Source organism: Calypte anna, chromosome 1 (genome assembly GCF_003957555.1).
Source record: "Calypte anna isolate BGI_N300 chromosome 1, bCalAnn1_v1.p, whole genome shotgun sequence".
NCBI classification, from domain to species: domain Eukaryota; kingdom Metazoa; phylum Chordata; class Aves; order Apodiformes; family Trochilidae; genus Calypte; species Calypte anna.
This window is the reverse complement of record NC_044244.1, coordinates 147,104,223-147,131,375: the sequence shown is the minus strand read 5'-3', so window position 1 is coordinate 147,131,375 and position 27,153 is coordinate 147,104,223. Positions and strand designations below refer to the sequence as shown.

At 42.7% G+C, this 27,153-nt stretch overlaps 1 protein-coding gene across 2 annotated transcripts in view; it reads left to right on the top strand.

Moving 5' to 3' along the window:
- The first annotated feature begins 7,241 nt into the window (after positions 1-7,241).
- Positions 7,242-27,153, top strand: part of FARP1 (FERM, ARH/RhoGEF and pleckstrin domain protein 1) — a 216,450-nt gene continuing 196,538 nt past the window's right edge. Inside the window, exon 1 of one of the 2 annotated variants that reach the window (XM_030446833.1) lies at positions 7,242-7,660. The gene's annotated coding sequence lies outside the window, so the exon portion shown is untranslated. The remainder of the gene's footprint in view (positions 7,661-27,153) is intronic. The other variant, XM_030446843.1, reaches the window with a different exon arrangement.

The following is a 27,153-nucleotide window of genomic DNA, read 5'->3' as shown; positions in this document are numbered from 1 at the left end:
GAGGAATTTCATTAATGTTATTATTTCATTAATGTTACGATAGAAAATAGGTGGTCTTGTTTCTCTCCACTCTGTTATATGTCATAGGGGAAATAAGTAAATTACCACCCTTAGAAGACCACGTTTCAGCCTGACATTTAGGAATGGGCTTTTCTTAGGCTGCATTCTGCAACAGCAAAATCACACTCTGAATTCATGTTTTGCTTTGACAAGTTTTATAGTTGCTCCCTCCGGCCAGATTTAGTTGTTCTAAAAAAAAAATAAATAAAACATAAAACAGAAGAATATGACAGTGCAGAAGACAGTAATAATTAAGCCACCTGTTGTAACGAGCTGTTGTAAAAATAAAATGTCTGTCAGAGAGCATGAAATTAGAAAGAACCCACGGGAGATCCTGAATTTGACAGGAGCACTAAATAATGTTCCCCCACCACCACTTTAAGGTTGTGATTATCCCAGCAGCATTTATTTAGGCACACTGATACGTTCCAGATGTATTCCTCGGCAGAAGGTCACAGCAAAAATACTGGCAAGGAAGGCCTGGAGGGGGGTTTGAAGAGGGGAAAGCAGGAGGGTTATTGTTTTCATGGGAATCTTTAAGTCTGATAATGCTAAAGCCCACGTGTAATGTTCTATATTCTTCTAATTTTTATATTTGCAAGGGGATTCTTTTCAGCTGTGTTTACTGATGTAATAAATTCCGAGGGGCTGCAGAAACAGCATTTTTTTCCTCTGTTTTGTTTTTTTTTTTTTTACTGCTTTTATCAGCTCAATATTTGCTTATATCAGCTCAGGTACTTACATTTTTCTTCATCACAATGTTAAATGGCCTCAAACTAATTTCATTATATAGTCCTTCTAGAAGTGTTGGTTTTTTACTTTTTTCCTTAAAAAAAGGACAAGACCCACACCCACACAAAAAACCCCACCAATTAAAAACAAAAACAAAAACAAAAGAACAGATAAACTGTTTGATCTGTCCAAAATGACAAAAGTACTGAAAGATATTGAACTATGGTGATGGGAGCTCTACCCTAAACTCTCAATTGCACGGGCACCTTCCTACTCAAATAACATTTTTGTTTTCCTTCTCAAAAGCAGTACTGAAAGGCTGTGACTCTCTTGTTTGGGGTTTTGTTCTCTAGAAGCCACAAAACAGGGAGATAATGAGCTTTCCTTCCTGCCCAACACACTGCACCTGGCATGGCAGGTTCAGTGGCACTTGATGAAAAAGTCAGCTCTTTAATATTATTTTTGTTACACAAGATGTGAAATAATTTTTGTTGCACAAGATGTGAAATAAGCCAGGCAGAAGGGGACCTTGGAGTCTGGATTGACAGGAAGCTGAACATGAGCCAGCAGTGTGCCCAGGTGGCCAAGAAGGCCCATGGCATCCTGGCCTGTACCAGGAACGGCGTGGCCAGCAGGTCCAAGGAAGTGATTCTGCCCCTGTACTCAGCACTGGTGAGGCCACACCTCAAGTACTGTGTCCAGTTCTGGGCCCCTCAGTTCAGGAAGGAGATTGAGGTGCTGGAGCAGGTCCAGAGAAGAGCAAGGAGGCTATGAAGGGATCCAGCACAAGTCCTGTGAGGAAGGGCTGAGGGAGATGGGGCTGTTCAGCCTGGAGAAAAGGCAGCTCAGGGGAGACCTCATCACTCTCTACAACTCCCTGAAAGGAGGGGGTAGCCAGGGGGGGGGTTGGTCTCTTCTCCCAAGTAGCTCCCAGTAAGACAAGAGGGTATGGACTTAAGCTCTGCCAGGGGAGGTTTAGGTTGGATTTTAGAAGGAATTTCTTTACCGAGAGGGTGATCAGACATTGGAATGGGCTGCCCAGGGAAGTAGTGGATTCTCCATCCCTGGAGATATTTAAAAAGAGACTGGATGTGGCACTCAGTGCCATGGTCTGGTAACTGCAGCAGTAGTGGATCAAGGGTTGGACTTGATGATCTCTGAGGTCCCTTCCAACCCAGCCAATTCTATGATTCTATGAATTTTGTGTCTGCAAATATTTTCTCTTTCCACTATCACTTTTTGCTCTTCACTGGGACAGAGAAGGTACAGTTCTGACAGAAGTACTGACATACTTTGTACATACTTTGTCCTAATATCCAGTGTTCTTTTTCCCTTCTTTTGGGAGCAAAGGTGAAAACAGAAGGAAAACCTGATATAATCAGCAAAAAGATGTTTGATTTTTTTTATATATTTGGGGTTTTGGGGGGGTTTGTTTGCTTGTTTGTTTTTTTAACAAACCTCTGCATTTTTCCTTGGTTTCTATGTTCTTGAAGGCTTTGATATTTGTAATGTGATTAATGCTTATTTTATAGCTAACAATAATAAACTATCATTAATGGTTTTATTTAAAGTGCAACACTTGACAAGTTTGTTCATTAATGAATATTTTGGAATCCTCAGTGTCATTTAAAAAGTAAGTCATTTTTTTTTTCACTTTGGATTTGCAGCAGGGGAAAAGCAAGTAGAAGCCAAGGCAATCTATGTGGTTTTGAGGAGTTTAAATTACCCATGAATTTCAAGTGAACCTTTTAGCTCTGAAGCTTCAGGGATGATTCATCTACTAACTATTGCACTGGTGATCATTTTAGCACAGATATGCAGCTATCATAAGAAATGCATTAATCCTGTAACAGGCAAGTATGGGTGACAATCCAAGGCAAACATGATGACACATGACAGAGGTGATGTATGGTGTTAATACAGAAGTTAGGGGGAGGGACTTGTTCCAACAGCTTGATACACAAAAGCTCTCTTTATAGAAATCCTCATGGAATTGGGAAAATTCTGCATATTCCATTAAAGGGTTCTGTTTTAATTCATGATATTACACACTTAGAGCAGGCAGTAAACAAAATCTGTTAATTACCTGGCTCTATGTGCTTAAGTAGCTTGAGTAGGTTTCAAGGGTTGAGTAGTTCTTTCACCTGGAAATCCTGAAGTTTGCTCACTGGTTAAATATCTGTTTGGTTTTAATTTGTTTTGTTCCCTCAGAAGTTAAGAAGACATGGTCTACTGCCTGTATTATACACTGTTATTTATCACTGCTTCTACTTGTAGTTATAAGTTGTGTTCTATTGCAGAAGCAAGAAAGAAATAATAGTTCAACAGCAGCTACCTTACCAGAGGAGTTAAGGGTGTGATAATCTTAGCAACTGGTGACTGCAATAGTATTTTGAGAAAACATGAATAAAAATACATCACAAATTAAAGCCACTGAAGTGTTGGGAAGCATCCATGCTACAAACATGTAATAAAAATAAGAGTGAAATGATCCTGAGAGAACTGGATGGAAAATTCTGTCACTTTTGCAATGAAATTAGCAAAAATGGATAAGGCAACAAGATAACACAGAGACCTATGAAGGAGAGCCTAAAGCTGACTAGTCAAATGCCATTGGTTTGCAAGATTGAGCCCCAAATCACATTTATACAAGACACTGATACATCTAGCACAAAAGTATTTGCTGAAAGGGTCTTTGAAACAAAATTTCAGCCTCCAGGGAAAACATCTGTGGAATGTTTGATGAAAAAGAATATCTAAAAGACATCACTGAATTACACAGATTTTGATTAGGGCAGCATCTTAGCTCCTTGCTTTAACAAAACACAGAAAAACATTCCAACTCAAAATGTTTTAAAAAATAGTTTACAAGAGAGACATAAATTTTAAGGCCAGAGGGACCACTGAAGAATCCAGTCTGACCTTAGTGTAAACCAGACCAAAGAACTTAATCCACATGCCTGGGCTCTGATTCTGATAATTTAGTCTGATGAAGCACACACAGAGACAAGCAAGTTGCTGCACAGCAGGTGAAAATGTGAATTTGCAGGTACTCTGCCAAAACTGCTGGAATAGAATCATAGAATTGGCTGGGTTGGAAGAGACCTCAGAGATCATCAAGTCCAACCCTTGATCCACTACCGCTGCAGTTACCAGACCATGGCACTGAGTGCCACATCCAGTCTCTTTTTAAATATCTCCAGGGACGGAGAATCCACTACTTCCCTGGGCAGCCCATTCCAATGTCTGATCACTCTCTCCATAAAGAAATTCTTTCTAATATCCAACCTAAACCTCCTCTGGCAGAGCTTAAGTCCATGCCCTCTTGTCTTACTGGGAGCTACCTGGGAGAAGAGACCAACCCCCCCCTGGCTACACCCTCCTTTCAGGGAGTTGTAGAGAGTGATGAGGTCTCCCCTGAGCCTCCTCTTCTCCAGGCTGAACACCCCCAGCTCCCTCAGCTTCTCCTCACAAGACTTGTGCTCGAGTCCCTTCACCAGCCTGGTTGCCCTCCTTTGGACCTGTTCCAGGACCTCGATATCCTTCCTAAACTGAGGGGCCCAGAACTGGACACAGTACTCGAGGTGTGGCCTCACCAGAGCAAATAGCTGCATGCCTTCTAGAACCACACAACAAATATGAGAAAATGGTAATGAAAAAATTACCACAGATCATCCCAGAATGTGAGAGTCATAAAAAGTGCAGGTTTCCTGGAGTTCTGTATTTGCATTCCATCATAGCTCTTGCTATTTCTTTCCTAACAGGGAAAAAGGCAGAAGGCCAGAGAGGCAGTCTCTCAAGATGAGAGAAACCTTTTAACTTATTTCTCTCCTTCTCTTCATTTCCCTTGGGTTGTCTCTTATCAGGTAAGGCAGAAGTGAATGATTGTACCAGCTTGGGTTTGCTTAAACTGAAATATAGTTTCAGCTTTTCTCTTGTCAGTGGATGCATAAAAAACTTATGCATTTTCTTTCAGAAATGTGAACTAACTGGAACCATTTTTCTAAATTCATCAACTTTTCAAAAACAACTGCTCTTTCTCACACATTTTCCCATTTATTTGATGTTCCAACAAACTCTACATCTCATTCAACAGGGAAGAAATATAACCCTACAGGAAACCAAGAGCAGCAATGAATGTTTTTCTTAGCAATCAAATCAGCAGAGTGCAAGTTGCTTTTTGTGTAATTTACAAGTGACAGATCTGTTTTGGAGAAAAAAATGTTGCTTAAGAACTGTAGAGAACATCAGCAGGAATGGATGGGTGAAAGATGTCTTAATGTCTGACTAGAAAAACATCAAGAGACAGTAAAGATGTCTTTTTAGATGTCAGTCCCTAGCTGTCCTTGATACCCTAATAAGATTTGAGAATCAAGGACTGACTAAACACACAACTTGGCCCATGGTTTCTGGATAAATGGCCAATACATTAACATCTTCAATACTTCAGTAAGCTACCATGCAAGAGAGTATTTCACTGTTGCTCATTGGCACTCAGTAATAAATGATCTGTAGCTGCAGGAAAACCCTGTTACTTCTGTTCAGTACTGAGAAATGTTTCAAGGTCACTGAGACTTGGAAAGCATTGTAGATGATCTCACTCATTTGATGAAGATTGCAACAACTCTAAAAGCACCAGGAAATTCAGAATGCTACTACTGACCCTTGCAGTGCTGCTCTTACCCTAACTGCACCTCAAGTAAGAGCTGACAAATACCGACCAAAAAAAAGTATTTGGAAAAAGGTAATTATTTTTTATATGTCAGTGGTTTTAACTACAGTCCATCTGGCCAGGCAGTTGCACTAGAAGGCTGCTGCTGGTTCCCTCCAGCTGAAATAGTCTATTCTAATTCTATACTATCAGAATTAAAGCCTAATTTTTCTTCTTAAACTTCTACAGACGGGCTGTGCATTTTGTGTGGAAAAAACTTTGGGGGATAATTATAATAATAATGACTATTTTATCAAGTATTAACAACTGAAGGCAAATTCCATCCTTTCAGTCAGTAACTGTTAAGCCTGTTAGGGCTTCGGAACTGGCCAAAGAAATCAAATTCTCTATCTCACAAGGTTGGTTGGTATATGCATTGAGGTATTCATAGTGAGGTGTTTCTCCACAGAGGCATTGGTGATGACAGTGGAAGAATTTGTCCTTTGCAGATTAAGCAAGGCCAAGGCTTAGATGAAAAAAAAAAATAGCATTCATATATCATTTCTCTTTACTCCAGTAATTAACACAAGGGATAGTAGTTGGGCTCCTCTGACAGTCTTTAAATACTCCGAGAGGTTACTTTATAAACACGCACTTGGTTACTGTTCTCTCCAGGGCCACTGAGAGAACTTCAAAGACCTGTCTCCATCACTCCTTTGTGTGTACCACTTGCTCTCCCTCCTGAAAAAAATATTGGGTAAAACACTGAAAAAGGCTCAGAGAGATGCACACCCTAACTCTTAAGTTATGCAAATGGATAGCAGTGTTCTGAGAGCTGCTATATGATGCTTGTTCTGGGTGACAGCCCTTTTGCTATAGCTCCAGATCTTCTCTGAAGTCTCCAAGCAGGCACTACCCCAGCTCCAGCCTTTGCCTGTTAGTCTCATTTCCACTCAGGTAGAGGAGACGGGTGTGAGAGACAGATTGCTACGAGTTCTTACTTTTTACAGTGCTGTGGTCTGTGGTAGTCCAACGAGAAAGAACACTGATTACTAACTAGTAACAATGACTGTGAATACACCACCCTTACACCAAATGCTTTCCTTCCTCTGGCATTTCGGGCGAGCACTTGGAGCCTGACGAGTGCGGATGGATACCTCTTGGTAAACCAGGGTCTGATTTGTTCTCTGCCGACTCCTGAAGCCCCATCCTAAAGCAGGCGAACCGGGGCACCGGTGGGTTTGCAGAGACCCCTGGAGGCAGTGTCTTGGCTCCTCCTCAACGGGCCACCGAGTTTAACAACCTCTCCCGGTGCCGCCGAGCGAACCGATTCCCTCTCCAAGGAGGGCAAGGGGACAACCTGCTTGCGAGGTAGCCGTGCCCCTGAGGGTACCTACACCCGATGGTCCCCAAAATCCACAGGAAGGGGTAGTGACGGCGTAGGGTCTCTGCTCGTCCCAGGGGACGGGAAGAGAGGCTCCACCACCCTCTCGGTACCGCCTCGCCCCTCGGACCCGCATCCTGCCTTAACCCGTCCCTCACGCCACGAACACCTGGGCGCTGCCCACCCTTCTGGTGCCCAAGAGGAGGAGGAGGAGGAGGGGGAGGTGTGTGTCTGCAGTCCCCTCAGTACCGCACCGGCGCAGGGCGGTGGTCGCTTCTCCTCCTGCCCTTCCCCCGACGGGCTGCCCAGATACCTGCGGCCGGGCGGCACCGCCGAGGTGGCCGCTCCGCTCTCGCCGCCGCCGGCAGCGCTGAGGCCAGCAGCCATGGCGAGCCGCTGCCGCCGCCTCCTGTGAACGCTGGAGGGGGCTCTCGGCCACCTCCTCCCGCCGGCGGCTCCCCCTCCGGGAGAGGGGGGGCAGGGTTAGGGGAGGTGCAGCCGCGGCAGCGCGGTGAGCTGCGTCCAGTTCCCGCTCCCCAGGTCTGCAGGCGGCAGCGGGATTCCCTCCTTTCCGTCTGCCCCTTTTCTCCTCAGCGCCCGGCCCGGTGGGCTCTCCCCGCTGCGACGCCGGACATGGCGACCCTTCTCCTGCGAGCCTCCCGCTGTCCTCCTCCTCCCCCCGCCGCTGCCACCGTTCCTGCCGCCGCCTTCTCCTTCTCTTCCCCGCGGAGCTTTTAATGGCTCGGACCTCCGGCGGCCAAGCGCGACTGTCCCTGCACCAGCCGCAGCGAGCAGAGCCGGCGGGAGCCCGCGCAGCCCCAGCCCCGCACACGGTAAGGGCGGCACGGCGAACAATGGGGCCGGGCGGGAGCGGCAGCGGGTGGCGAGGGCTGCGGGGCAGGCGGCGAGACCCGCCCGCGGGGCGGCCAGGGCGTCAGAGCGCCGGCGGCCACCGCCCCCTCCCCGGGCGGTGACAGTCGCGGGGCCACCTTGCCCGGCGGACGCTCCGTGGGTGCCGCTCAGCCTCCCGTAATCTCATTACGGGAGGTAATCCGCGGGGAGGCACCGTACCGAGCGGCGCCCAGACCGCCTTCCCTCCCCCGCTTCCCTCAGGCCACCACGGCCGGGAGCAGTCCGGGCGGTGGCGGCCGCTCAACTTGGTGTCTTTTGTTTCGCTCCCCCCCCCCCCCGGGTTGGGACCGGGACCCGGCGGCGGGGCGTACCCCGAGCTGGGGGTTAGGACGCCACGGGCGTCGGTGCTGCGGGGCGGGAGTCCTGAGGGGACGCTCGGTGGCGGGCGGAGTTGGAGGGACGACCGTCCCTGTTGGCCCGCGGGAAGGTTTAGCCCAGGCCGGCAGCCGGCGGGGAGGTGCTGCTGCTCCGGAGGGGGGCGTGTGTCAGGCCAGCAGCGCTCGGCCCTAGGGCGGTGCGGTGCGGGCGGGCAACGCCGGGGGTGGTGGGTGTGGGCACGGGTTCTCCCTTCGCCCCCGGCCTGTGCCGCCCCGATTGGGGTTCCCAGGGCGGCTGTAAGGGCCGCCGGCGCCCGGTGCTCCCTCCGCCTCCAGAGGCAGGGGTGTGCCGAGGCGGCTCCGGCCTGGTGGTGCCCTCGACGCCTCAGCCGTGTCCGAGATGGAAAGTTCGCTGCTTGCAGTGCCGGCTGTTTTCCCGCTCTTCGGAGAGATCGATCCCGAGCAGGCACGAAGCGCTGGGGAAAGTTTTGAGTAAACCGAAGTGAAATTTCAGAGTGGGAACTTGCATGTGGCAGGCCTTACCCGTTGTGATTCGGCGGCTTGCTTTTGCTTTTTTTTTTTTTTTTTTTTTTCTGAAGCACAAGCAAACTCTTTGGAGTTTTAAAGTTGCTGGATTTGCTTGATTGCTGGCATGAAATAAATGAAATGCGTAGCATATCTTTTTCGGTCACAGCCTTCTCACCAGGGTTTCCATCAAAGAGATTTGTCCCTGGGGAGTGGAAAGATGATTGCTCTGAAGGAACAGTATCGCTCAGCTGTTTAATTATTTGTATCTCTCAGATACTTTGACTCTTGCTCCTTGTAGTGCTTCCAATATGTATTTACAGCAAGCAGCTGATGTTTGAATCAAGCCAACAAAAATAAAATTCTGAAGGAGTCCAGTTCAGAAAACCCCAAGACATTCTTCTGAATCAAGATATCCCTTGCCCCTACTCACAGGTATTTATGCGAGAACTGCAGCATCGAGCTAATTAGTGGATCCGGGCCTTTCAGAAATCATCCCGTGTACCAAGAAAGTACAAAATCCTCTTAGCCGTGCCTCACGTGTCCGACCTGCCAGGGTCTTAAAACCCAGACACGGCAGGACAGGAGCTGTGTGTGCTGTGCCTGCTGCGCTGCATCCTGGGGCTTCAAGTTACCTCGCTGGGAATCTCGGTTAATCTTGGAATCACTAAGTTAGAGCTTCTTCCCCCATTGCCCTGACCTTCTCTGTTATCAGAAGGGGCCAGTGCTGAGAAAAGTGTAACAGCTCTGTGGCTTTCAGGTCTCCATGGTTTCTGATTCAGAGCTTTGTCCTCTTAGGGATGGTTTTGCTCTAGGATTGCGTAGAGTGTCTTTTCCTTCCTTTGCAAGAAGCAAAGGCAAGGGGTTATAGGTAATACAATGAATTATAATGGCTATTTTTGAAAGCCTGGACATTTCTGTCAGCCCAAGCCCACTCTTTAATTCTTTTATCTCCACAGACATAAGTTCAGATGTAACTGTGTAAGGGATTGTTGGCAGTAAGGCCAACTGTCATCATCATGGGAAAGTGGTTGAAAGCTGCTTATTTTTTTTTCTGTATATTGCATGTAGCCAATTAGGTTGTGGTGTTTTGTTTGGGTTTTTTGTTTGTTTGTTTTTCATTCTGATCAGGAAAGTGGGCAGAATGCTTAACACACAGTAACATAAGACTTCACAATGTTAAAAATTGGTAGGAGACTGAATGTGTAAGACCAAAGCCTGATTTTATTTAATGGCTAGTCTTCAAATTGGATTTTTTTTTTCCCCCTAGGTTGACATAGTTCATTAGTCATTGTATAATCAATATCTTAAAACATGCTACTTGGAAACAAACTTTCTGAAATGAAATTGTGGATGATAAATGACTGAAGCGAAAATGCAACTTAAATGATGGCTTGAAAAAGAAAAGAGAGAGACTTGCTTTAGGAGATGTATTTCTGCATTAAAACTCAGATAAAGAATTCTGAATTTATAGAGCTATTCAGTAATTTTTCCCTACTGATTTTAAATTAATTTGACATAGGAAAAAATCCAAGCTTCCACCTAAGGAATTCATATATGATGAAAATTAGCATATTAAAAAAAAATACAAAAATTCTTGACACTGATGAATATGAGACTGCCAGTGCTGTCAGCTTTTTAGACTATGTATGCTTCATAATGGAGCTTTGCAAAAGAAATGCTTCTCTGTTTTGAAATATCTTTGTATTGTGTCTTTGGCTTCCTCTTGGGCATGGATTTCTAAAAGGAATGACTGGTGCATTGACTCCTAGACTGGGATCTGTTAGTGCAAGAAGCTGAGGAAGATGGTGACCTGTGTCTCCAATGGGCACAAGGGAGTTTGAGACACTGGAGCAGGTTTCTCAGAGAAAGTTGTAGATGCCCCTTCCCTGGGAGTGTTGAAGGACAGGATGGATGGGGCTTTGAGCAACCTGGTTTGGTGGGAGGGGTCCCTGCCCATGCAGGGAGGTTGGAATACTACATGATCTGTAAGGTCAAACCATTCCCAAACCCAAACCATTCTATGATTCTATTATGTATTTGTAGTGAAAAGTTGGCTGCTGGGCAGAAAAGTTTCAGGGCTGCCAGGGGGGTAAAGAACCATGTGCACCATCACAGGTTGAGTTTGTCCCGTCAGGTTTTCCAAGATGGAGAAGGGAATGACAAGATGTCCAGAGAATGGCATTGTGTCTTTGATGGTTGTTAATAGTAATCTGTCCCTCTTTCCCAAGACTGGAATTTGAAGTGCAGGTCAGTGCTCTGACCTCTGCTCTGCCTGGGGAAATGCAGATCTGCGCCTTGCTGACTGCAGGGGAGTTCCCTACCCACAGCTTCACTTGAGTAAAATTGACTTGTCTCACCTTTTTAAATATATGTTCATAATTAGGAAGTATGTTTTGCAACTGTAGCCTTAGGTTGCAAAACCTGTTAAATACATAATGAAGTTCTAGTGGTTGTTTTCTGCAGTTAAACCTCTGTAATATTAATCTTGGTTATATTCTAGTGCACAATCAGCATTATTTGGATTATACTTTTCATACATGCAGTGATGTTAGTGAGAGGGACTAATTTACTGGGTTTGGTTTCTGGTTTCTTGGTTTTTTTTGTTTTTTTCATTGTTTTCTCGCGGTGCTTGTCTGTTCCAGTGTCCTTATTTTATATTGTCTTTTTTTAGAAAAGCATGATAAAAATGCTGTTTATTGAATTTGGGTCCACTAACTTGTCCTGCTTTTTCTGTTTCTTCTTTTAGAAGTTGGCATGTTTATCTTAAAAGGGCCCCTCCAGACTTAACTTTTAAAGGTTGCTGTTCATGTTTTTTTATTTTTTATTATTTGGTTGTTTTTCTTCTTCATGAACTTTTCTGACTGGTAGGTGCTGATGGTAAAGTTTATAGTTTACTGTTCAGACTGCTGAATTAATAAAGGGGTGGCTTGCTTTTATGGTTATAAAGGCACAGAAGACTAATTACAGAGGTATAAAAGGTCATCAGGCTCAGTCAGCTTTGAATTTGTGCAAAATGTCATTAAATTTGGCCTGCAGAAATGTAGGCGAATCAGACAAGTAGGTCAGTCAGTATCAGATGTGGGCACTATCTTGTTTATAATCAATTTCAGCATGATGAGCCCTGTCTGTAATGAAGTGGACTTGATTAAATATTCTGAGAGATGAAAATATGATATGCCTTTTGGGGAACTTAAGAAACAAAGTATGCAACTAGGTTTTTTTTTTTTTCTTTTTAGTCTGGAAATATAAATGGGAGAAATTCTGTTTTAATGTTTGGTTGTCAGAAAGGACTTAAAGAAGAATGGTGGCTCTGTTAGCTGGTTCTCAAATAAAATGAAGCTTTGTTGATGAAGTTCATAGAGGTGCTAAGGTTCTGGTTTCTGTTGATCTCTGAGGGAACTGTGATTTTTGTAGCATGCCCTTGAATGTTACGCATTAGAGTCTGTACAGTACAATCTGGTTTTGTGTCGCTGTATGAAATTGAGGAAAGAACTTTCTCAAGCCATGAAATCTGGATACCAAGGTTTACAGTAGACGATTTCTGTACAATACACATTTGTTACTACTATTTGGGAATACTTGCAAGGGGTTGGGTGGTATTTTAGTATGAGTCAGGGATGGTGTTTCCAGACTGTGTTTTCTTTCCCAGGTTATAAATTAAGTGTAATGGTAAAGCCCACTGAAAGCTGGGAGACCATGTCTGAGGTGGTGTTGCTGGTGGTGCCTTGCTATGCAGTGTTCTGCTGCTTGCTGTAAAAATCAGTTTTCTTGCTAAGCTGGTATCAGCACTGGAGGTTGTTGTCCTATGGCACACAATTTCTCAAATGAGTAGTAATTTAAATGATGGTTTCAGTCCCAGTTTCCTGCAATGTATGCTTGGGCAGGTGAAGTAATGGTTTGGACCTTGCAGGGTGACTGGATTTGCCATAATGAGAGTATGTTAAGAGACTATTACATTTAACATGTAATTCTACTGGTTTGTAAAACTCTTTCAAGATCTTTCCCTCATTGGGTAAGATTGCAATGGAAAGATACAAGCAACCTCCTCCAAGTTATATGTCTCTCCAAGGCATTTATTTCTGTAATACACAAGACATAAAAATTCTGCAGCTGGAGATGTATGATATGCACAATTTTGAGGAAAAGCAATGACTTCCTGAACCTCAGTAGCAAGCCATCCCTGCTTAAAATACTTTGAGTGCAGGTAGTATGATTTGTGTACATGGAGGGGATAGGATAGGATCACTGCCTCTGGGACAAGCTTGTCAGGTACCTGGACAGTCTCGCACAAAACATGACCAAAGAAGATCATACATTTTTGTAGGTCAAAAGGTGACTTTCTGTTAAACTGAGAAACCTATCAGTAACTGGCAAGAATTGCTGCTGTTGGCTGCTGCCTTCTCTCTGGCCCAAGACCACTGCTTCTGCTGGCCGGGGTTGGGCTTTCTGCATCTTTCATTCCTGATTCCTGCAGGACTTGTTTGGTTGCTGACCACTAGTAGTATGGATGACTGCATCTCCTGAATCAAATACCCTTGTTTTCATCCACCTACACCATAGTTGCAGGTCAAGAAGACATTTGTCAATGTATTCGAGTAGCAAACCTGGTCTTAGCTGCTCAGCAACCTGAGTACATTTAATTGGCTCGCTCTGCTCTGCATTGTGGCTTTTTGTTGGTTCCACTTTCTCAAACAGTCCTTTTTTTTTTTCTGTGCCTGGATTAAGTGCTTGAGCTGCAGACACTGTGTGTTCATTTCTTCCATCTCTGAATGTTATTTTTGGACATGTCCCAGCCTCTGTCTCCCCACTGAACAATAACAAAGGTGTTCTGCAGGGACCTTTGTGTAGCCCGGCAATGGAGCACCGTCAGGCTGCTCATTAGTCCTTTATGTCTCTCCTTATCAGTTTTACTGTGAAACTCCCTATTGCTTTGGTTGCACATGTTATAATAATTAGGCTTCCTGTTCGGCAGGTTTGTGTGGCATTGATTTTGTCCTGAAAGTTCAGGGGAGGGGAAGGTTGCTATTAAATTGTGTGAAATGGCAAGTATGCCTTCGGTAGTTGCGAAATGGGTTTAAAGCACAGAAAGTATATGTCTAGCAGACTTTCCTGCTACTTGTGTTTTTGCTTGCATTAGTAAATAAGTGAAAGTAAATCTTAAAAATAAACCTCTTTTAAGATGAGGGAATATGGTAATAAGAGAGTGGTGGTGTGGTGGTAAATGGTGCTGCATACAGTTGGCATCCAGTGACCAGTGTCACTCAGGGATCCATACTGGGCCCATTCACAACATGGGTGAGGGGATTGAGTCTACCCTTAGTAAATTCAGGAATGACACCAAAACAGGGGAGAGTGTCCATCAACCAGAGGGTAAGAAGAAGCTGCAGAGGGACCTGGACAGGCTGGGTCAATGGGCTGAGGCCAATAGGATGAGGTTCAGCAAGACCAGGTGCTGGGTCCTACACTTTGGCTGCAATAACCCCCTGCAGTGCTACAGGCTGGGGGAAGAGTGGCTGGAGAGCAGTCCCCCACAGAGAGGATGGACCTGGGAGTACTGGTTGACAATCGATTGAAAGAAGCCAGCAGTGTGCCCAGGTGGCCTGGAAGGCCAGTGGCATCCTGGCCTGGATCAGGAACAATGTGGCCAACAGGACTAGGGATGGAATTCTCCCCTTGTACTCAGCGCTGGTGAGGCCTGACCTGGAGTACCGAGTCCAGTTCTGGGCTCCTCACTCAAGAAAGATACTGAGGTGCTGGAGCAGGTCCAGAGGAGAGCAGCGAGGCTGGTGAAGGGACTAGGGGAAAAGTCTTGCAAGAAGAGGCCAAGGGAGCTGGGGCTGTTTACTCTGGAAAAGAGGAGACTAAAGGGGGACCTTACTACTCTCTACAACTCCCTGAAGAGAGGGTGTAGTCAGGGCGGGTTGGGTTCTTCTCCCAGGCAATGAGTGACAGGACAAAAGGTTATGGACTGAAGCCGCACCATGGGAGGTTTAGGTTGGATATCAGGAAGCACTTCCTCATGGGGAGGGTGATCAGGCATTGGAATGGACTTCCCAGGGAAGTGGTAGAGTCACCATCCCTGGAGGTGTTTAAAGGAAGGCTGGATGTGGCACTCAGTGCCATGGTCTAGCTGATGTGGTAGTGTTAGGTCATAGGCTGGGCTTGATAATCTCAGAAGTCTTTTCCAGCCTCAATAATTCTGTGAATCTGTGGTATCACTGTTTGGAACAGGACTTACCATCATTCCTATCGTTCAGAGGTTCTGGAAACACAGCAGGTATCAGACAGACTTGGAGTATTTCCACAGCCACCCTGCAGTTATGGGAAGGGAGAAGTGTGTCTTTTGGGGTGTTGAGGATTTTTTTCTATTCTTCCACTAATGCCTCTCTCATTTCTTGAATTGTCCTGGAGTTTGCTGCAGCTTATGGCTTACCATCGAAGTGAAATGAATTTGATTCGTCTTTATTTTGTTAATTCTCTCCAGTCTTATGATTGCAATAACAGTGATTAAAACTGAGAAGGCTCTGGCCAGCTCTTGCTGTGGTGTATAACAGCAGTGTCTCTTTCAGTTAAGGAAAAGTATGATTTGTTTAGTTTGTCCTGCCTGGGGTTATTTTCTCAAACATCAAGGCTAAAAAGGGAGGCAAAGCTTTTGTAAGAGTAAGAATCTGCAGAAGTTTTATTTTTTCTCATGAGTTTTTCCAGGGAGCAGTTAGTATTCAGGTCCTTAACAATGTGAAAAATATTAATGGGAGAATGAGGAAGGGGGGATTCAGTTGCTATATAAAAGTTTGTATAACTTCATGTACCAAGTAGTCTTAAAAGTTAAACTTTTTTTTTTTTTTTTGTAAACCTGTAAGATTAGCCTCCCTGGAGGGTAATTCTCAGCCTTTTAATTTGAAAACCTCAGCTCCTATCTTATTGTTGTGAAAATTCCTCTTGAAAATCTCTGTTTAGCATTGTGTTTGTAAGACCCAAAACCATTATTTTCATATTGCCATATTAAATATTTAGTATCTTTGTTGCTTTTTAAACAGAGGCATCAGTATCTATGTGCAGGAAGATCAAATGTATGGTTGTGCCTTTTAAACCCGTGTTGTTCATGAGCCACTTTTTACAGCTTAAATGAACTCACTGATGTAATGTAGAAATTAAAAATTGTTTAATATATAAGCACAAAGCACAATTATTTCCTTATGTTCTTTGAAATGTTGAACATAATTTTTAATACTGTGAAAATAAAATACTAGAAATACATAAAACAAGCAAAAAAAAACCAAACCCAAAACCCCAAACCAAACCTAGAATGTACATATAATGAACTTGAAGGTAGCAGAAAATATCCCAAAGTGCCTCAATAGCACACAAATATATTTTAAAAAAAGAGGCAAAGCAGATGGTGTGATGTTATTGCAGTGGAGAGCTGGACAAGTGACTCTGCCATTTGAATATAAAAGAGGTTTTAAAAGGCATTCTAATTAAGTGCTGCTCGCAGCTCTGCGTTTACGAACAATATTTGAATCTCAAGATAAGTCACAAGTGGCACAATTCCAAGGATATAGGATCTGTTTTTCCTAAAATGAGTGAAATGAAAGTGAGCTTTTGAGAGAAGGATTTCTAAATAGATCTGCTGGGGAGAAGTTGCCGTTGGTAATTTTATGGCACTGTTTTTTTTCGTATTATTTACAATTACAGCTTGAATGATAATGCTGCTGCTTTGTTTCTGACTGTTCTCTGTCTGTGTGTCTGTTGGCCAACTTCAACCATACTAGGCAAACAACAAAGCTTAATTAAAAAGTAAGTGCTAGGTGGAGGAGAGGCACAGATCATTGCAGCTGCTGTTGGAGGTCATCGTGTTAACCACCAGCTGCCCGGCTGGCTGGAGAGTCACCCAAGGCACTGGCCAAAGCAGCAGCAGCCTCACACCATCTAATTAGCTGTGAGTGACTGGGATAGTGTCAAGAGAGGGGTCAGGAAGGCTGACAGGAACAGGAGGTGTGTGGTGGAGCAAGCTATGAGGCAGCTGGCTTTTCCTTGGGCAGGGGCTGAGAGAAGAGTATCGTTTGGGTGGAAACCAATTTTTATGAGCTCTGTTGGTCAGCAGGTGTGAGCACGTTTGCAAAGTGGCTCTTAGTAGGGAGGAGAGAACCCTAGCAGTAATGTAGCCTGTTTAGAATATGAAATCTTTATACAAAACCTTGGCCACGTTGACATTAAGCCAAGTTTCTCACAGCTATCTGGAGATGCTTCCTGTGGCTGTCAAGTATTGTGGTTTTATCCAGCAAAATACCCAAGCTATGGTGCAAGAGCAAGATATCTGCATGAGGTTTACCTCCATTTGTCCTGCTTTTTAAGTTCAAATCAAGGACTACTTCAGATTCTGAACTAAGAAATTGTCCATCAGGCCATACCTTGAACACGAGCGTTTCTCCCTTAACTCTGTGTGCAGTGACTGCACACTAAAGCACCAGAGAAATCATTGGGAAGGTTTCTAGTTGTAATAATGCCTCAAGGATCATTTGAAGCAATGGATGAGCAAATGACACTTGATGGTAGCTCTCTGCTTGAGAAGACCCAACTCAGAGAAAGTCATTCCTGTCCTCCTGAATGAAGAAGTACATGATGGGGGAGAGCCAGGGACTAATAGGGACTAATACTTGTATGTGCAGACTAATACTTTGACTCCCTTAGATCTGTTGGTAAAAAGCCTTTAGGCAGGAGATCAAGCTACCAAATTTTCTTTTCTTTAAAAGTAAGAGTAATGTTTGATAATGCATATTTTGTGTCATTATTTAGTTGTAGAGATGGTGAGCTGTGCAAGTGTGTACCACAATAGATAGATGTAAGTAACAGGGAGAGTTCCTGCGTATCTGGATATGGATTCTCTGCAAAATCAGTGTGCTGTGAGGATATGTGTAGGATTAGATGATGCCTGTCCTTCAAGAAAGCTCAAAGAATTTTAACTTTAATGTAAATGTAATTCAGTAATTTAAAAAAAACCACAAACAAACCAGTCTGAAAAAGAGCCCATGTTCCACTTTTGTGCCTGCTTTTCCTCAAAACAACCTAACAACCCCTCCAACCTAAACAAAGGTCTTTCCACTGAAAAGCACCCTAAGATTGAAACTGAAGCTTGGGTGTGTGCAGTTAAGGGAAAATGGTAGCTACATAATAGTAAAATGCTTCTAGAAGTTTTAAAGCTTTGCACCTGCTACAGTTCTGGGATAACCTCACAATAGAATGAATTTGAGGGAATGGTGATTGGAGAACCATTCCAGCTTGGCAGGGAAAATGTGGAGACATGGAAGAGAAGACTAATCGGGATAATAGGTATGGCCCTTGCAAGTAGGTTGAGCCTAATGAAATTAGGATTTGAATATTAATGATAAAATCAACCTGCTAATATGCAATAGGACCTAACAGGATGTTTGAAAAGCTGCAAAGAACTCCAGGATTTTTCTCCAGAGGAGTTCACAGGGGTGGAATAAGAATATCTGCTTTTGTTTTCCTGTAGAATATTTGAATTGCAGTAAGCTACCCCACTACACTCATACATATGTTTCCTATTGCCATCAAGTGACAGTTTGGCTCAGCCTGGAAGAGGCTGAAATGCCTGTGAGCTGGGTTGTACAGTATCAGCTGGGTAAAAGTTTCCTAAAGTCTTTTAGTTGTGTCTGACTTCCATGAAATAAAACACAGTGCAGCAGGTTATGGTTTGCATGCATCTCTGTTAACCAATGATTGAATTTGTTCTAAGCATTAACTTGCATGTTTATGACAAGTCCTGGGACAGTCCATTTTTTTCATTTGACTTCCAGGCTAAATTTTAATTGGAATCTCATTAGGATGACAAGCTAGTCTGGTTGCTTTTGAATGTGTTTAAGGAAAGTTTCGTAACTCCTCCTTTGGTATTCCTCCAGTGAGGCCTGATCCTTTTTTTATCTATGAGGTTTAAAGCTTGAGGGGACAATAAAGACTCAAATCAATTGGAAGTAATTGCAACTAGATAATCAGCATAGTTTTGTTTAATTTACAGTGTTTATGTAGTGCTCTCCTGTTGAGGAAGTTTAATCAAATCTGCCCGCGCTGTGGGGGACTGCAGGGGGGAAATACCAATGACCTGGGTGCTTGTTTTGAGGACTCTGTCTGATATGTATGTAGTTCTGCAGTTTGGGAAAGAAGGGTTTTTGACACCTGATGCAGTGGCTGGAGTTCCTTTGTAACTGGGCATGGGGACACAGGGAGTCCCTCTTGGCTGGGTGCTCTCAGTGGAGCCAGGCTTGACCCCCATTGATGCTCTTAAAGCATCAAGAGAGAGGAGCTCCACTTTTAAATTAAACCACCTGGCAACATGGGAGAAAATGAGCCCTTGGAGTGTTAATACAGTGAATGTTGTTGCGTTAATATGGTGTTTCTGGTATTTTGGAATAGACCCAATAGCCTCTAGAAGCTCTTGGCTCATTGCTTGGTGTTTGTACTTCTTGTTTAATTGTCCTGTTACATTGCTCATCTTCAAGGGCTGTGTTGGTGGTGCCCAATGCAATATTACACTGTGCAGAACTACATTCCCTAACCTCTAGGTTTGAGGGTGTGCATACTATGGGACAGCTTCAGGCTGTTTTCTTCAAGGAATAAGATTTGATGGGGACAGCTGAGAAGCAAAAAAACTTGACCTTTGAACTCACAGAACTTCACAGAGCATTGTTCTGACCCAATACGCAATTAGCTCATGCTAGAGGGAAGAACAGGAACCTGTTTCCTTGTGCCATTCTTTCCCTTCATTGAAATTCCTACTTTCATACACCCTCAGTGTTTTATGTCTAATTCACTAATAAGACTGAATTTCTTTTAGGGTGAAAGAAAAACATAATGTAAACTGAGCTGCTGTCATTCTATTTCTGCACATCATGTGTGCTGCTGTTGGCAGTCCTGGGAGAAGAACCATTCCTCAGTCTCACTTTTAATGACTGTTTGTGAAGGGGAAATTGCCCAACAGTACTGTCACAGTTACAAGGCTGAGATGTGGGAAATGTATTTAATCACTAGAAATTAAGGAATCTAGGCTTTACTTTTTGAAATAAAGGGTGAAGAGTCTGCAATCTTAATAATTGCTTTGATGAAAGTGGGATGTTACTCATGCTACTTTAGTCAGGTTTTTAGGTAAGTAGGAATTATTTGGCCTTCTGCAAACCTAGCTATATTGATTATTTGTACAATTTTCCTTCTTGAATTCTCATGTTTTTATTTCCCAGGCTCTTTTTAAATGTAGTTACTATCTGTGACAGCATTTTATAGTATTTACATGTAATATTTGTATTTACATCTTCCATAGATAAGGTAAATAGGATGGAAGGACACATTGTTTATGTTTTGTAAATTTTGGTAAGTTTATAGCTAAAACTGTTGCTGATATAGTCCTAAGCCTTGTTAGCTTTTCATTTACATCTTCAACCATAGCTTAAGTATGTAAGTTTTGAGTGATAGTATTTCTCCACTAGTCCTACAGCTTTCTTAACAGTAAGGAATGCAAATCTTAAGAGGCTTATCTGGGGTTTTGATGGCCCAATAAAACTTTTTTTTAGTGAAGCATTCAAATGCTGCAACAGATCTTGTATATGATGGGCATGACTTAGAAAGACTGCAGGTGGCAAGAGTGATACTGGCCAGTGATCTTGATGGATTTGTTAGAGGCTTTTTTTTCTTCCTTCCTGTGGCAAAATACCATCAGCTAGAGATTTTCTTTGTGATCATCATGAGATTCAAATTTAATTTTTTTTTTAATTCTTTGTCATGTAAGTTCTACTTTGTTCTGTACCATATGATTAAGGATTTGAAGCAACTGTAAGAAACATGCACATGTTGTGAAACAGTTATCAACTGTAAAGAAAATCTAACTATTAATGAACCTGTTTTATTTATTTATTTTATTCAGCAATTTTTCCACTGAGAGAAATCAGTGTCTCTTTTTTTTCCCTTTTTTAAAATTTTTATTTTCTTTTATTTATTTCTATTATTTTTTCCTCCCATATTAGGTACCTTGAGTACTGAATGCATAGCTTTGATGGACAGGACCATTGTAACTGAAAGTTACCCTTAATTTTACATGCTTCATTTTTTGTTCAGTGATTTGTAGGATGGGGTTCCTGTTGTTTCCATTGCCTGCAGAGCTGTATTTTCAATGAAGGACAAGTTTTAGGTAATACAGGCTTGAGCAAGTGTTTGTAGAAATCTTGGCAATGGTCCTAAATTTTCTTTTCAGTATCCATAATGTGATTCAAGGATGCTCCCTATAAGGACTGATGTTTTTCTTCAGGCTTCTTTCAGATGTCTTAAATACCACTGCTTCCATTAAAAGAAAAAAAAATAATCTGCTCCTTAGTTTATGATCTTACTGTTGGGGATTTTTTGTGCTGGTAAACTGGCCTTTGTAAAACTGCTCTAATTCTTCCTAAGTCTTTAAACTTCCCACTAAATTTGCAGACCACATCCCTTGCATGCTTCTAGACTTGATCCTGCAAACAGTTTGTTCCCTTGTTGCTCTGCTGTGGCAGTCTCCTTGGTTTCCTGGGAAGCTTTTGTTCTGCTCCAGGTCATCTAGTTCTAGTACAGAGTATCCATGGGACAGAGCCCTTCAGGAGGACTCAATCTGCAGGGATTTATCTTCGTGGCAATTGGCTTTTCAGAAAGCTCATGGGTACCCTGTAGGTCTTTCAGTCTCTCTGTCTGCTTCTGAATTTTAGTAATTAGAATAATGTAGTTGTAATTCTTCTCGAACTCCTGTCTTACAAGTTATACAAAATATTCTATACATTTGTTTTCTTGAAATGTAATTACTCATTATTTTTATGCTGAGCTAAAGCAGTTAGTGATTAATAACCTCAAGGTTCCCTTTTGTTACCATATACTGAGTCATCTTATCTGTGTTAGTAAGACATGATGACCTATTTTGGTTTGCATGTCTGCTTTTTGAGCTGGAGGACGAAAGCAGAAGTGTATCTTGGAATTTCTTGGATATACTAGAGGAGAAAAAAAAAAAAAAAGGGAGTAAAATACCAAAAATGTTACTGAAGTGTGGATTCTGCTCCATAACGTGTTAGAAGTGTGTTGGACTATGAAAACTTTTAAGTATCATCCTTGTATTTAGAAATTGTCTTTAATGAATTCCTGTATATACTTCTCATCATGCTAAGACCCTTGAAGCAAGCCTGACTTTGCTGCAGCAATTCATTAAGGTGCTATTATGCCTTATATCCATTAACAGAAGTGCTTTGCTGCCTGACAGTATGTATGCCTTACTAAGACAGCCACTAATTTTTTGTTTTATTAGATGAATGTAACTTTGAAGGCTCCTTACTGAATGAATCCATAAAGACAGCTGCCTAAAAGGTATTTTATTTTTGCAGAACATGCAAAAAGTCAGTCACTTTGCAAGCTGAGAGCTGTGGTAGCAGAGTATTTATTTCCCTTACAGCAGTATTACATTTGGCTGCTCTGCTGGTTCCTCATCCTTTGATTTTACTAATTGGGATGAAAGACTAAAATGATTGAATAGTCATGTCTGTATGTTCTTTAATTGCCTTGTCTTCTGTTAAAAAAAATCAAATTCTTTCCTTAACTTATAACAACTTCATTGGTAGTTGTTATTTGCCCATTTCCCCATCTTAATTACTTCAGAGAGATGAGAAACAAAACCATTAGCCTCCCCAAATTGCACACACAATTAATATTCCCTAACTGACTACTTACTAGTCTGAGTAGTTGCGAGACTCATACTTTGTCACAAAAAGGGTGAAAATGGCGAATCTGCTTTGATTGGTAACATCCATGGTGTTTTTCCAGCAGTTTTATTTAAATTTGACTCAGGGAATGAAGCAGTGTAATTCACGTAGAGGCAGTGGTACAGGGAAAACTGTGTAGTCTTGGTAAATAGGGATGAAGCCAGGAGCCATCAGAGCAAACCCAGGAGATAATGTGAGTGGTGAAACTGCAGGGTTTGTCCTTGCATGGGGCTGATAACTGGAGGGCAGTCACAGTTTCTCCTCTCTCCTTGGGATGCTCCTCCTGACCTTCCAGGGTTGCTGGGGCTGAGATTAGTGCACTTCTCCCAAGCATGCTGGAGGTGATGTAGGGAAATCTTACTGGGGGAAAGGGAGAATTAAGGCTTGCTAGACACCATCGCGTAGTGTAACATCTGGCCTCTTTCTGTACTTTTTAATTTTCTCCCCCTGTAGTCCCTTTCTGCAAAGATTAAGTGTGCTGGTAGCTTTTCAGTATTGTGGTACAATTATTGAGCAAAAGGAGTTCTATTTCTGTAAGCTGTAGCTTACAGCAAGTAGAGCTTCTAAAAATTATGACAAGTCTAGAAAATAAATAGACTGGTTTGTATTTAGGGTTTATCTAAGCATAGTTGGAACTTCAGATCCTTTCTGTTATGAGCCTCTTATTCTGTGTCTGAGTTTCTGTGTGCAACTGGACAGCTTGCATGCGTTCCAGGGATTGCTCATATGTCCACTGAAATGTTACCTAAGCCACTCAGTTAAAACTTGCAGTTGTTACCACAGTCTGGTCCTCTCCTCTTTGGTACCATTTTATAAGTACTTGAAAAGCTGCCATAAGTTGCCTCTCTACAGCCTTTTCTTGATTTCTGCAGAAACATCACTTTTCAGGCAGAAATATTCCAGATGACATTTCATGCAGGGGCAGGAGGGAGGAAGGGCTTCGTTGTATCTTTTTAGGTCCTCTTCTAACACCTGCATCTTCTGTTCTTGTCTCCTGGATGATCATCTTCCTGAGAGCATCTTTGTCTGCACAGTGAGCCAGAAAGGTTAGTGGTCTTTAAGTGTATGCAACTTGAAATTTGGCCTCTACTGGAAGGAAAGGAGAAATTAACCCATATTTTCACCTTACAAAACAACCTGGTGTGGAAACATGGAAACCATTAAGGTTTCTTTCCAAAACATGAGGAAACATCCCTCTTTCTGAAGTGTTCCAGAATTTTTATGGTCTCCTTTTGCACAGATGAGTTGGGAATTTGTATCACAAAATGCTTATTGTTGGGTTTTAGTCTATAGGCTGCTTGAGGCAGAGCACTGGGTTTATGGTTGCTGGACACTGCCTCTTCCTGTGCTTCCTTGGAGCCCTGTGAAAGTGTGTGGTCTCTGCTGAGACAGCCTGGAGGCTGCTGTGCCATCCCTGCTGGAGCAGCAGAAAGAAGTTCAGGAGGAACTGAAGTGAGGAACTGTGGAAGCACTGAGAAAGCTGGCAAAGAAAAATTTGAACTTCTGGAATGTGTTTTCTTTAAATAGTCATGAGGGGTCAGATTCCAAATGCAGTCTGGAAGCAGTCTAGTATTTCACCAGGATTTTGTGTAAAAATGTTTTGGTTTGAAAGAAGCAACAGGGAAATGTTAACTTGAAATCAGTAATGTGAGGTGGTTGTAATGTGAGGTAGTTGTAATGTTTGATGAAGATCTGGTAGAGTAAAAAAGCTGTGGATGGTGAGAACCTTGACACTGAGGTAGATTTTAAAAAAAATAAAATTAAAATTTCTTTTTAAAAGACTTTCTCTTCAGAATAAAACTGGCAAATTAAGTTTCAACTATAAATTATACTTCTGGGAAAGCTTTACCTCTATGTGTTAGTTTCACTTATATAATATACTTGTATCAATGACCTCTCAAAATAAGGAGGTCAAAAGAGGTGCCTTTTGTATTGTCACTCACTGTATCCATTGTGTACAGTCATGTAAGGCAACTGAAGAGGAGCTATCTACTAAATTTTTTAGATGTCTATTCCAGTGTCTTTACACTGGATAAAGTTCAGCTTTCCAAGTGTTGGTACATTTCATTTTTTTGAGAAGCAAAAAAGCTTTTGCATTATGCATTTGCTTTCAATTTAGCTATCAGATGCAGAGAGAATATTTTATTTTTGAGTAAACTCAAGACTGAGAACTCATCTGGGAGCTCAGAGAGTAGGAAAGATTTTTCTTCTTCCTCTATCCTTCTTACTCTACTAACAAAATTATCACATGGGAGAAAATGAGGATTATCTGCATTAAAGCTTGAAGCACACAGAGAATTCCAGGTATCTTAATGAAGGCATCATGCAAATAATGTATCTGTCAGACTTTGTGTTTTTAGATACCTTATAGAATTTCTTGATATTTCAGTAATTTTTACCATTACTGAATCAGAAAATTAATTATGGTCACTAAAAGAAAGAAATCCACTACTGATTTCTGAAGCAAAAGGTATGAAAGGGATAAATGTAAACAAGACTGTGTTGGAAAGTATGTAATATTATGTAACCTGGTTATGGAAAAAGAGGTACCAAAGTAAATGTGAAGACAATTTAATTTTAAGTGTATCTCTCAGAGGTATCAGTGAATAAAAGTGAACTTCTAGAGGAAAAAGACAGAAGCGTTACTTTCCCATAATAATTCAAACCATTTATCTTTCATTTGGACGATAAAATTTATATTTATTAACTCCTTTCCAATCTTTCTTAAGCGTTGGAGGATAGATCATAGAATCATGAGTGGTTTGGGTTGGAAGGGACCTTAAAGATCACATAGTTCCAACCCCCCTCCATGGGCAGGGACACCTCCCACCAGACCAGGTTGCTCAAAGCCACATCCAACCTGGCCATGAACACTTCCTGGGATGAGGCAGCCACAACTTCCTTGGGCAACCTGTGCCCATGTCTCCCCACCCTCAAATAATTTAATTTATTCCCAATGTCTAACCTAAATCTCCCCTCTTGAAGTTTTAAAGCATTTCCCCTTGTCCTGTCACTACACACCTGTGTAAAAAGCCCCATCCCATCTTTCTTGTAACCCCCTTCAGATATTGGAAGGTTGCTATAAGGTCACCTTGGAGCCTCCTCTTCTCCAGGCTGAACAACCCCAACTTCCTCAGCCTGGCTTCATAGGGGAAGCATTTTGAGCTCTCTGAGCATTTTAGTGGCTCTCCTCTGGACGTGTTTCAGGAGCACTACATCCTTCTTATGCTAGGGACTCCAGAACTGGACACACAGATGCATAGAAAGCATGGGGTTTTTGTTATGACTTCTGCTTTGTTACAGAAAACTAACCAGTTCTTATCAAGTAAGTCCCAGGATGCTACTACTTATAATAATTCTAGCCCGGGAAGTTAGTATATTTTCAGTGGGAACAGGCCTGCAATAGTTACGAGATGTATGAGCCTCAGATGTACTTTTTACGTGCTTGTCTGTGTTTGAGAGATTCTTCTGCTCATTTTCCCCTGCAGGCTACCCTGTGCATGGCTGGTAGTGTATTCAGAGGAGATTTCTGTTCCCTACACATGTGAACTTGAATTTCCTGCAGTTTTGTATGTTAAGGGGAAGAATCCAATAGCCTACAAGCAGATCCTCTCAAGCACAATTCCTGGAAGCTGTATACTGTTGTGGGCATGTTTATTTTCTCCTTGTCTCCTTGCTGTGATAACCTCAGCTCTTTGAGGAAGGGAGCAGACAGTTTATTTAAAAAGCTATTACAGCAAAATGTCATTTACATAAGCAGCTGCAGCAGACCTCCTCATGCTACTGAGTTCTGGTTTCCTTTTCAGAGACTGGGGAGACTTTTTCTGTGAGTCTGACCAAAGGATGCCTGGAGTCTAGAGCTGCCATGTGCTGTAATGTTAGAGGCGCTTCTTCAGACTTGCAGGTGACACAAAGTTGGGTGGGAGTGCTGATCTATTTTAGGGTAGGAAGTCTCTACAGAGGGACCTGGACAGGCTGTATTCATGGGCCAAGGCCAATTTTATGAGATTCAGCAAAGCCAAGTCTTGGGTCCTACATTTGGGCCACAACAACCCCATGCAAAGCTACAGGCTTTGGAGGGAGTGGCTGGAAAGCTGCCCAGAGGAAAGGGATCTTGGGGATCTCTGAATATGAGCCAGCTGTGAGCCCAGGTGGCCAAAAAGGCCAACAGCATCCTGGATTGTATCAGAAATAGTGTGTGGCCAGCAGGAGAAAGGAAGCGATTGTTCCTCTGTACTGGGCACTGGTGAGGCCACAACTCAAATACTGTGTTCATTTCTGGGCCACTCACTACAAGAAGGACATTGAGGTGCTGGAGTGTGTTCAGAGATGGGCAATCAAGATGCTGAAGGGTCTGGAGCCAGAAGGCTTATGAGGAGCATCTGAGGGTACTCAGGTTGCTTTGTCTGAAGAAGAGGGGAGACCTTACTGCTCTCTACAACTACCTGAAAGGAGGTTGTTGTGGATATGTGTTGGTCTCTTCTCCCAAATAAATATTAGGACTAGAGGAAATGGCCTGAAGTTGTGGCAGGGGAAGTTTAGACTAGGTATGAGGAAGAATCTTTCTGCTGAAAGAGCAGTCAGGCACTGGGACATGGACATGCTCTTGCGGGATGGTGATTTTATTTTTTTTTTTTTTTTTTTTGGGGGGGGGGGGGGAGGCATGGGGCGGGTGTTTGACAGTCGGACACAGTGATCTTAGTGTTTTTTTCCAACTGTGACATTTCTATGAAGATCAATCCATTTCATATGCTTAAAGAAACTGAAAAGGGCTCTACTTGAACTTTTACT